Source organism: Pelophylax lessonae (assembly GCF_965119305.1).
Source record: "Pelophylax lessonae genome assembly, chromosome: 3".
Taxonomy (NCBI): Eukaryota; Metazoa; Chordata; class Amphibia; order Anura; family Ranidae; genus Pelophylax; species Pelophylax lessonae.
The window spans coordinates 656,788,338-656,800,497 of record NC_138770.1 but is presented as its reverse complement, the minus strand read 5'-3'; positions in this window follow the sequence as shown (position 1 = coordinate 656,800,497).

Here is a 12,160-nt window from a genome sequence, read left to right as displayed (position 1 = left end):
TTCTGCGCCCTCTTCCGCGTCTTCTTCTCCCAGAATGCGCCTTCACCGGCCCCTCTCGTCACTTCCGGTGTGGCGCCGCATTCCTCCACAGCTTCTGGGCATGCCCAGAAGCTGTTTAGCAAGGAATGCGGCGTCGCACCGGAAGTGACGAGAGGGGCCGGTGCCGTTGCATTGATTCCTGGGAGCGATGATGTTCAGCTCCCAGGAATCATTGCAAACCGGAAGTGACGGCGCGGGCCGCGGCCGCCAAGGGAGGAAGTGGAAGACAGGTGAGTATTTCTTTCTACAATTACAAGGTAAGTAAAACAAAAAATATCCTAACTATCCAATTCTGTTTCAGGTGAGGAAAAGCAAGCGGATGGCCACAAAATCGGTTATGTCGATTTTGTGGCCGGAACTCCGCTTTAAGATACAAAAGTCAAGAACTACTCCATATCATCCCCAGGGAGATCCTCAGACTGAACGGTTTAACCGTACTTTATTGAACATGTTGGGAACCCTGCCCTTTGAGAAGAAACAGCGTTGGAGTGAATATTTTCCAACATTGGTACATGCCTATAACAGTACTATTAATGATTCTACCGGATACGCTCCTTACCGATTAATGTTTGGAAGAGAAGCTCGGTTACCAGTGGACTTGGCCTTTGGGACTTCCTCTGATCATACTTCACAGAGTTCCTACAAAGGTTATGTTGATAGGCTCCGACGAAACTTGAAGTTGTCCTACGAAAAGTCCATGGAAGCCTCTGCCAGTAGGGAACAGCGTAATAAGAAGAGTTTCACCTTGAAATTGAGAATACAGGACTTACACCCTGGAGACAGAGTACTGCTGTGAAATTTGGGAGTACCTGGCAAGTACAAGTTGGCAGATCATTGGCGTTCACAGCCATTTGTTGTTCATAAGAAGTTACTGGGGTTGCCTGTCTATCAAATTTACCCTGAAGGGAAAGTTGGACCTTTGAAAGCTTGGTACCTGAATCATTTGGTGCCCATTGCCAAGGCAGTTAGAATACCAGCCGAGAGTGATGAAGAGGAAGACATTCCTAGGATTCCAAGATTGCGACCTCGGCCTTCACAAGATTCCCAGATTTCCTGCTTGCCTAAGGAAGAGGAAGAGAGGGATGATGAAGAGATCATTTTTGATTGGTGATGGCCATCTCTATGCCGCTCCCTGAAAGAAAAAGGCCTCAGATGCCAGATTTACCTGCCATCCCACCAGAGTTGGAGCCTGCAGAAAGAGGAGATTTGATAGATGTCCCTGTGGATATTTTGCCATGTGAAGACACTTCAGCTGCTTCTCTTTTTCCTGATTTAGGAAAGCCTTCTGATAAAGCTGTAGGTCATGTCCCCGTGGAAGATACTGAGGTACTAATGCAAGACATGAGTCCTACTGTACAAAACACAGAGAGGTCAGAGAGCCTTTCTGAAAAGCCTGAAGACTCCCAACCAAGTTGTAGCTTCCAAGGATTGGAAAGTGAACCTGAATTCAGTGATGGGGTGTCATCAAGGCTAAGAAGAGAAATACACCCACCAAAGAGGCTGACATCTGATACTCTAGGAGAGAATTCTGAAGAACAGATTGTAACAACCCAACGACCCACACAAGTAACTGCCTCTTCTGTTGAGCTTCCTAAGGAAGATGATGTTATTCCACCCGCTGACACCATTAGGTTGGCCACTGATTTCTTGTTGGCCTATTGTGAGAGTGACTCAGATCTTTATAGTAATTTGTATAGTCAGCTTTTAGAAGGTATATTTATTGACCATTTGTCAGCTGCTATTAGTTCCACACAAGACTGTTTTTAGTTTTAAGTCGGTGATATTGTGCATCTCAATGGACTCTCCCATTAAGAGTCCTATCATCTTTGGGGACCAAAGACATTCAAGTGGGGGGAGGATGTAGTCATGTGGGGAAATCGCTATCAGTATAGTTAAGGCTGAAGTACTGTTCCTTTAAGTTTGCTGTTTGTTTGGAAGTTCTCTAGAAGAGTTATGTGATGGATTATGGGATATATAGTCCGGCGGAGGATGAAGACTATGTGATATGGCCGATTGGAACTATACTCCCAGGGAGCCGCGGGTCTCGCAGGGGATTGTGGGGAGATCTATAAATAAAGGGCGGAGTCAAAGTTTCGCTCTCTTGCCTCGGGGACAGCGTGCGGCGTGGAGGAGGGAAAAGCTGCTGTGGTGTACAGAGAGAGAGAGAGAAGGCCTAGCAGAAGACACCTGGGAGAGGTGGTGGATGTCACAGAGGGGTGACAGACTGAGAGCAGCGACACCTGGAGAGGCGGCGGACGTTACATCGGAGTAGAAGTATGTAGGACTGCTGGAGGATAGTGTCAAGAGATTGGGTGAGAGATACCTAATTACAGCATATACAGTAGCTTGTGGATACAGATGAAAGGCCTGTGACGCAGTATAAATTCAGACGGAACGCTGATGTGATAGAGCGGTTGCCATTGGACACTTCTGTTCTTTAATAGTGCGTGGTGAACCAAGACCTATCCATACCTACATTGAGACACATGCTGAATACATTTTAGACAGAACTTGGATATCATTATTGCCCCTTTCCTTACGGATTAAAAATATTCCCCCTTCCTTTTGGATTACAAATATCATTCATGGAATGATTAGAGCTTTTACTGCCGGCGAAGATCAGCAAGGCCTTGCCCAGAAGGAGCCTAATTTAATTCAAAGAAAGGGGGCCCCCTATAGGTGATAAAGTGCACTCTATCAGGTTACATTTGTTATTTAAAGCGGAATTCCACCCAAAAGTAGTTAGGTAGTCCTAACCCCCTGACATGCCACATTTGGCATGTCATTTTTTTGTGGGGGAGCAGGTACCTAGTTTTGACAGGTACACGCTCCCACTTCCACTCGGAGCGCCGCGGCGCCCTGAGCGGAAGTTCTCCTCTCCCCCTCCCTCCCTGCAATCTTCTGGGACATGTCAGAGGTCCCAGAAGATTGCCGGCTAATCAAGACGCGCAGTGCAACTCACGCATGCGCAGTGCGTACCCGTCTGTGAAGCCGCAAGCTGTCACACCCAGGTTCCCACACCAGTGATGCTGGCGCCACTGAGACCAGAGGGAGAGTATCGAAGCTTCGGGCGGCCGCATCGCTGGATTGTGGGACAGGTGAGTGTGTGTTTATTAAAAGTCAGCAGCTACACTTTTTGTAGCTGCTGACTTTTAATAAACACAGAAAAGGCTGGAACTCCGCTTTAAGTATATTCCATTGAGAGATATTCATGCAGCTGAATTACTGTATTTTCCGCCGTATAAGACACACCGGCATATAAGACGCACCCAATTTTAAAGGAGGAAAATCTAGAAAAAAAAGATTCCGAACCAAATACTGCAGTAAAATATTTTATATCAACAGGTGAGGGTATAGGCATGGCACAGGTGAGGGTATAGGCATGGCACAGGTGAGGGTACAGGCATGGCACAGGTGAGGGTACAGGCATGGCACAGGTGAGGGTATAGGCATGGCACAGGTGGTGCTTTAGGCATGGCACAGGTGGTGCTTTAGGCATGGCACAAGTGGTGCTTTAGGCATGGCACAGGTGGTGCTTTAGGCATGGCACAGTTGGTGCTTTAGGCATGGCACAGGTGGTGCTTTAGGCATGGCAAAGGTGGTTCTTTAGGCATGGCACAGGTGGTGCTTTAGGCATGGCACAGTTGGTGCTTTAGGCATGGCACAGGTGGTGCTTTAGGCATGGCACAGGTCAGCTCACTTACCTGCTCTCCTGGGCTGCCTGCGAGACGTCCACGGCGCTGCTCCTCTCGTCCTCTTCTTCTGACGGTGGCGGGATTCCTGGAACCGTCCACGGCGCTGCTTCTCTCGTCCTCTTCTGTCGTCTTTGACGGCGGCTCTCTCGGTCCGGCGGGAAGGAGATCGGGCGGTGACGGTGCGTGACTGACGCACGCACCGGCACCGCCCCCATTGGACGTCAGGACTCAGCACAGGCAGCAGGCAAAATGTGTATTTGCCGTATAAGACGCACCAACGTTTCCCCCCCAGTTTTGGGGAAGAAAAAGTGCGTCTTATACGGCGAAAAATACGGTAGTTACTGTAGATCTGACTGTCTTATTCATAGTTAATATAGAGTCAGATATCTGATTTGTCGCTCTCACACTTTTATAAATAGAATTGCATCATTTTTGCGACTATAGTTATATGCTTTCTCAGTTAGATATCATAATATCTATTTGTTTCTGATATTATTGAAATAAAGGATTCTGAGTCTTGGGTTACTTTGCACTTTATGGCACTTTAATACTCAGAATCTCACTTTGGTCCTAGACTAGTCATAATTCTGATATACTGATACCTAGGTGTCATTGTTGTGTTCTCTGAACCATCATGTCAGAACCCATGGTGTCAAGCGGGTTGGAGGTGCCCCAGGGTCAAGGAAGTTAGGAGGAAACGAACATGTGTAGCAGCCCCTGTGGGGGCCGGGCTACATATGTAATTTTTATAACCGGGAGACCCAGGCAACCAGCCTGCACGGCCGCCGAAGACCCGATCAAAGCCGTATTCGGCTCTAAACGGGTCTCCATGCAAAAACCCGGAAGTGATGTCATCAGTGACATCACTTCCGGGTACTGTCTGGCACCAGATTAAAAAAAATTACAGCATTCAAAACAGCCAAACTTGGGGTTTTGAATGCTTTTAAGTGCAGAGGAGGGGTTTAGGGTCTTTTAGACACCCAGATCCCCCCACTAAAGTACCTGTCAAAGAAAAATGTAGAAAAATATCGGCCCATATCGGCCGATACCGATATGCATTGGCCAAAATATCGGTATCGGCAACGAAAAACTGATATCGGTCGATTACTAGTTATAACCCCCGGTGGTTCATTTTTTTGCCATCCGTACCCTATTGGGGACTTATCTTTACTTCCTGTCCCATAGCCAGACAGGAAGTGAGAGGAAATCCTTGGGGAACCCCAGGCCACCAGAAATAGTGTCCCCATTGGAAAGGTGTATTACTTCTGGGGGGAAACTCAAAATTTGGGATTTTCCTTTACTTTCACTTTCAATGCTGATGGTAAACAGGACAAATAGAGAGGATGAATCTCCCTAACGGGGGGCACAGACAGCGATAAAAACTAACAGTTGTTTTAATCCTTCTCCACTCTATCCAAAACTAAGGAAAAAGTTTTGCCTTTAGTTATATTTTATGTTGTGCTTTAAAGTATAACTAATGCCAAAACCTTTTTTTTTTTTTTTTTTTTTTTGCTTTTGAATGGATTATAGGAGGGTTATAACCCCTGTCAGTTTTTTTCCATCTGTGCCCCATTGGGGAGATCTCCTTCCACTTCCTGTTCCATAGCCAAAACAGGATGTGAGAGGAAATTCCTGATTGTCACCAGAACTTCCCCAATGGAAGATTTCAACCTTAATGCATGTTCTGACTACAACCTTAAATCTGGGATTGTCCTTCACTTTTGGCAATAACGATCACTAGGACAAATAGAGAGGTTGAATTTCTGTACTAGGGGCATAAACAGCAATAAAAACCTGACTGAATCCCTCTCCACTCTAACAAAAAAGTGGAAAAAAAATCGCTTTTAATTATACCGTATTCCCGGTTCCCACATATGCGATGTGGGAACTCTGCGAATCCACTTCAGGTTCCTGCATCGCATTCAACTCGCAGGCAGTTCATACTGCCATATGCGAATCACTGGGGGTATCAATACAAAGTTAATGACACCCCTATATCAGTTTGCATATTGCAGTGTGAACTGTCAGTTTAGATATGAATCGGATCGCATAGGTGTGAACACCCATGCGATCCGATTCCAGTGCGGACCCAAAAAAGGGTCCTGTGCGAGTGGTGTCTGAATGCTATACGAATTCAGCCATACAATCTGCATGGCTGAATTTGCATCCCACAGACATCGCATGTGATTTATGTGTTCCTGCTGACACAGTAGGGTTCAAAATTTCATGTCCTGAGCTACTAGCCAGGCCTTAAGAGCTACTCGCCACCAGTAGCCCCACCCAACCCCTACCCTGCCCCGCCCCTTATCCCGCCCCTAAACAAAATGATCTCATGAAATGACACTATTAAATGTTTTATGCAGAATAATGAAACAAAAATAAATATTAACAACAACAACTTTAACAATATTAACATGAAGTAGTGTAAACATAAAAGGAAAATACGGTAAGTGCTTTACATCAATAGGGAAACAAAACGTTAAGTGTAACTGCTTAAGCCTTTTATAAACTTCCCTTCCCCCTACCACAGCTAGGTCTTCTATCCCAGGGGTCCCCAAACCCCGATGCTGGGCCGTGTCTGAGGTGTGGCAGGTGATGTGGCAAGTGACAATCAATATCTGGTGGCAAGTGACATGGCAAGTGACAAACCGCATCTGGTGGCAGGCGACGTGGCAAGTGACAATCAATATCTGATGGCAGGTGACATGGCAAGTGACAAACCGCATCTGGTGGCAGGCGACGTGGGAAGTGACAAACCCCATCTGGTGGTAGGTGACATGGCAAGTGACAAACCGCATCTGGTGGCAGGTGACGTGGGAAGTGACAAACCCCATCTGGTGGATGGTGACATGGCAGGTGACAAACCGCATCTGGTGGCAGGCGACGTGGCAAGTGACAAACCCCATCTGATGGCAGGTGACAAACCGCATCTGGTGGCAGGCGACGTGGCAAGTGACAAACCCCATCTGGTGGCAGGTGACATGGCAGGTGACAAACCGCATCTGGTGGCAGGCGACGTGGCAAGTGACAAACCCCATCTGGTGGCAGGTGACATGGCAGGTGACAAACCGCATCTGGTGGCAGGCGATGTGGCAAGTGACAAACCCCATCTGGTGGCAGGTGACATGGCAAGTGACAAACCGCATCTGGTGGCAGGTGACATGGCAAGTGACAAACCGCATCTGGTGGCAGGTGACATGGCAAGTGACAAACCACATCTGGTGGCAGGCGACGTGGAAGTGACAAACCCCATCTGGTGGCAGGTGACATGGCAGGTGACAAACCCCATCTGGTGGCAGGTGACATGGCAAGTGACAAACCGCATCTGGTGGCAGGCGACGTGGAAGTGACAAACCCCATCTGGTGGCAGGTGACATGGCAGGTGACAAACCGCATCTGGTGGCAAGTGACAAACCCCATCTGGTGGCAGGTGACATGGCAGGTGAAAAACCCCATCTGGTGGCAGGCGACGTGGGAAGTGACAAACCCCATCTGGTGGCAGGTTCCATGGCAGGTGACAAACCGCATCTGGTGGCAGGCGACGTGGCAAGTGAAAAACCCCATCTGGTGACAGGCAACATGGAAAGTGACAATGCACATCTGGTGGCAGGCGACATGGAAAGTGACAATCCACATCTGGTGACAGGCGACATGGAAAGTGACAATCCACATCTGGTGACAGGCAAAATGGCAAGTGACACGGCGCATCTGGTGGCAGATTCTGCATTATGATAAGTTGAAATATTTAATTTTATAATACAATGTAATAATAGAAATAATGTGCTTCAATCATCCTGACACCATATCAACCATGGTGCCGTGATGATTGAAGAGCCAACACCAACCATTTCCCCAACAAATTGCCTGCGAAAAAAACGTAATAATTACACTGCATAAGGAAAACAATATATAACCAATACTAGCAATTATATTTAAATGATCTGACTGTGATAGATAAAATAAGGATAAAATCTGATTGGCTACTATAGGCACTGTACACATCATAATAACTGCCTTGTTAAGTAAATGTTTTAACGCTATATTAAATATTGCATTATAGCATTAAAAAAATGAAAACCAAAAAATTACACTTTTACTGATTTAGACAGGGGAGCGGAAAAGGCCAAAGTAACTTTTCCTATTAACAAGCTGGTGATTGGTTGCTGGGCGGTCCAAGCAACCAATCACCAGCTTGTGAGTAGGAAAAGTAAACTTTGGCAGCTCCAGAACAATCCCCGCCCTGCCCCCACCTCATCAAGTTATTTTCCGACTTCCGCTCTATGCCAAGCCCTGCTAATAGAATGACAGTGGATGGAGGCAGGGAGGAGAATCGACTCAGTTCAAGCCCCCCTGCCGCCAACACCTGCCCCTCACCCATCCGATGTGGCTCCACACTCCCCCTCAGCTTATTTCCACACACCTAATGCGAGCAGACGAGTGGAAATTTTGAGGGCTGCACACGGCATATCTAAAAACGAAATAAAAAAATATATATTTCTTACCTTTTAGATATTTCTCAAGAGGAGATGCCATGGCTGATTGCAAGGATTTTTGAACAATGTCAAAACAGTGTTATTTATGGCATCGAATTCTGATTTAGTTTTAGTCATAGTCTTTTGACTAAAATGCCATTGTAGTTTTAGTCCCATTTTAGTTATCTGCAATTGTTTTAGTTGTTGTCCCATTTTAGTCATCGTATTATAGTCGACTAAAATCTCCAGTACATTTTAGTCAAATAAAATAATTTTAGTCAACTAAAATCAAATGTGTTTAGTTAAATTGTAATGCATTATTTAAGCATTTTTATAGAATTTCCAAACTCATTATAAACTACTGGATTAAAAAAAATTGAATATCATGTTATTATTTATGGTATTAAGGTTTGAACAAACTCGCAAATACAGATTTAACCACTCTGGATGGTCTGAGGAGGCCTGTAATGCTGCACAGTGCTCTGGAAGGTGGTCTGAGGAGGCCTGTAATGCTGTACAGTGCTCTGGACAGTGGTCTGAGGAGGCCTGTAATGCTGTACAGTGCTCTGAACGGTTGTCTGTGGAAGCCTGTTATGCTGTAGAGTGCTCTGGACAGTGGTCTGAGGAGGCCTGTAATGCTGTAGAGTGCTCTGAACGGTGGTCTGAGGAAGCCTGTAATGCTGCACAGTGCTCTGGAAGGTGGTCTGAGGAGGCCTGTAATACTGTAGAGTGCTCTGGACGGTGGTCTGAGGAGGCCTGTAATACTGTAGAGTGCTCTGGACAGTGGTCTGAGGAGGCCTGTAATGCTGTACAGTGCTCTGGACGGAGATCTGAGGAAGCCTGTAATGCTGTACAGTGCTCTGGACGGTGGTCTGAGGAAGCCTGTAATGCTGTAGAGTGCTCTGGACAGTGGTCTGAGTAGACCTGTAATGCTGTAAAGTGCTCTGGACGGTGGTCTGAGGAGGCCTGTAATGCTGTACAGTGCTCTGGATGGTGGTCTGAGGAAGCCTGTAATGCTGTACAGTGCTCTGGACGGTGGTCTGAGGAAGCCTGTAATGCTGTAGAGTGCTCTGGACAGTGGTCTGAGTAGGCCTGTAATGCTGTAAAGTGCTCTGGACGGTGGTCTGAGGAGGCCTGTAATGCTGTACAGTGCTCTGGATGGTGGTCTGAGGAAGCCTGTAATGCTGTACAGTGCTCTGGACGGTGGTCTGAGGAAGCCTGTAATGCTGTACAGTGCTCTGGACGGTGGTCTGAGGAAGCTTGTAATGCTGTACAGTGCTCTGGACAGTGGTCTGAGGAGGTCTGTAATGCTGTACAGTGCTCTGGACGGTGGTCTGAGGAAGCCTGTAATGCTGTACAGTGCTCTGGACGGTGGTCTGAGGAGGCCTGTAATGCTGTACAGTGCTCTGGACGGTGGTCTGAGGAGGCCTGTAATACTGCAGAGTGCTGGATGGTTGTCTCAGGTCTAAAGGATGGCTCGTAGTACACAGTGCTCTGGATGCCGCCATGATGGTGGTCACTGATCAAAGGAGGCCTGTAATGCTGCACTGTGCTGGATTGTTCAGCACACAGCTGGGTCTTCCCTCAACTCCTACTCTACCCACTAGAACTGGAAGCTTCCTGCCTTATGTGCTGCTTCCTGGAGGCTGCTTAACCCCATAGGCACCGGGGTCCCATAGTCAAGAGTGGAGGTCCTTTTTCCACCCAAATGCCACTCCCGAACTTCAAAATTCTGGGTCCCAAATAAGCCGTTACTAATACCGAGAGAACTACAAGTCAGTCCTCTCCTTTACTTGACTATCTCGGAATTCCTCACCCATCATGGGTGAAACTCCAGAGTAGATAATACATTTCCCTCAAAGGGACCATAACCCAAATATGGGTGACACGTACAAACCATCCAGGACCCATCCCTGGCGTCCTGTACAATATATATATATATATATATATATATATATATACGAGGGGTGATCAAGTCAAACCAGGACTTTTGAGTTAATATAATAAAAGAACAAATTTCAAGGAGTAGAAACTGCATGTATTTTTTTAAATACTCCCCTGCTACCTTTATACACTTATCCCAGCACTTAACTAACCCCTGGAAAGCTTTAGCATAGAAAGATTTGTCAGTACGCCTGAACCAATCCTAGAACAGCCTAGGTTGATTGTGTTCACCGTTCCTACAGAAAGATTAGTCTCTGAATGCTCACAGGAATCTGATTATGCAGCACTTAAAAAATTATGATAAAAAGTCTCAGGTCTGAGGGATGGCCTGCAATGCTGCACAGTGCTGGATTGTGGTCTTAGGTCTGAGGCCTGTAATTTACACAGCCCTGGTTGCCAATGCCAGTGATCAGAGGAGGCCTGTAATGCACACACAATGCTCTGGACAAAGGGTGGTCTGAGGGGAGGCCAGTGGGTGCTCTATCTGCTCTCTGCTCTGGACGTGGGCTGTCATCGTGATTCGGAACTTGGGAGTGGGACTCTCGTTGGGACTCAGGAGGCCTGGCTGTAATGCACAGTGCTGCTCCGGTCTCTGGCAGTCGTACATGTCACAGTGTGAGACTCGGAGGCCTGTAATGCTGGCTGCACACAGTCGCTTGCTTGCTGGGAGCAGAAACAGATGAAGCTCTGTGGAAAGTGGAAGTAATGCATCGTTTCCACTGAGTGGTTCGGTACGGTTCGGAAAGGTACACCTTGATCAGGCTTGCGTTTCCACCGCCAACAGTACCCTTACATGATAGGCGTGGTGTAGCCGGAAAGTAGTGATCGACATCACTTGATAGGCGTGGTGATAGGCGATGATGGACCAATCAACGTTCTGCAGAGGGTAGCTCCACCCTGTTGGTACGGTACCATTGTGCTTGGTACCCCAACAAAAGGTCCCAAAAAAGTGGTACGGTACGGTTCGGAATTAACGTACCATTCAAAATTTTTGACAATGGAAACGGCAAAAATTGCATACCGAACCGAACCGCAACGCTCATTGTAAACTAAGCATTTGTTCACAAAGGATAAACGTCCCTGCCTCACATTTTCATTTTGTTTTTGTTCGTTAAAAACAGAATCCATTTTCGTCATAGTGTTTTGGTCATTGGACGAAAATGTGCTGTACTTTTCGTTTTGTTTTCGTCACTGCAAGACTCGGTTTACACTGGGGCGGCACCACTCTGTACTACTTCTGGGGCGACTTGTGCATTCCCATGCACCACGACTTCGGAGCGACTTGCAGGGACTTCACATAATGGAAGTCTATGCAAGCCGCTCCGAGGTCGCCCCGAAGTAGTACAGGACCCTTTTTCTAAGTCGGAGCGACTTGTGTCGCTCCTATTAGAACGGGTCCTGTAGCAGTCAATGGACCGTGAGGGAGCACGACTTGTCAGGCTGACAAGTCGCCTGACAAGTCGCGCTGGTGTGAATGGAGTCTCAAAATGCTGCTGACGAAAATGTTGACGAAAACATTTTCGTTGACCAAATTAACACTGTGTCAGAGTAAGTATGTCCCAAGTCTGTCCTTTTTAACATACAATGCAAGAATCCCAGCCTCTACACCTTTAACCCTTTGTTAGGACAGACAGTGTTTAACCACTTGCCGACCGCCCGCCGCAGTTTTACTGTGGCAGACTGGCTCAGCTGCGCGAATCAACGTAGGGATACGACGTTTCGGGGGAGTGGTGCTGGGGGGGTGAGCGTGCGCCACCAGCGGCACGCTCCCGACCCCACTAAGCAGCGGGGATGCCAATCCACAGGACCAGCAGCTCCGATTGCCCGCAATCGTTCCCCGCTGAGAGAGAACACCAGTCAGTTGTAAACAAAGCTGACCGTTCTTCTCTCTGAAATTATCACAGAGCTCCTGTGATCCTTCTATATAGGATCACAGGTCTCTATGATCATTTCACAAGTCCCTCCCCCCCACAGTTAGAAAACACTCCCTTAGGCTCACAATTAACCCTT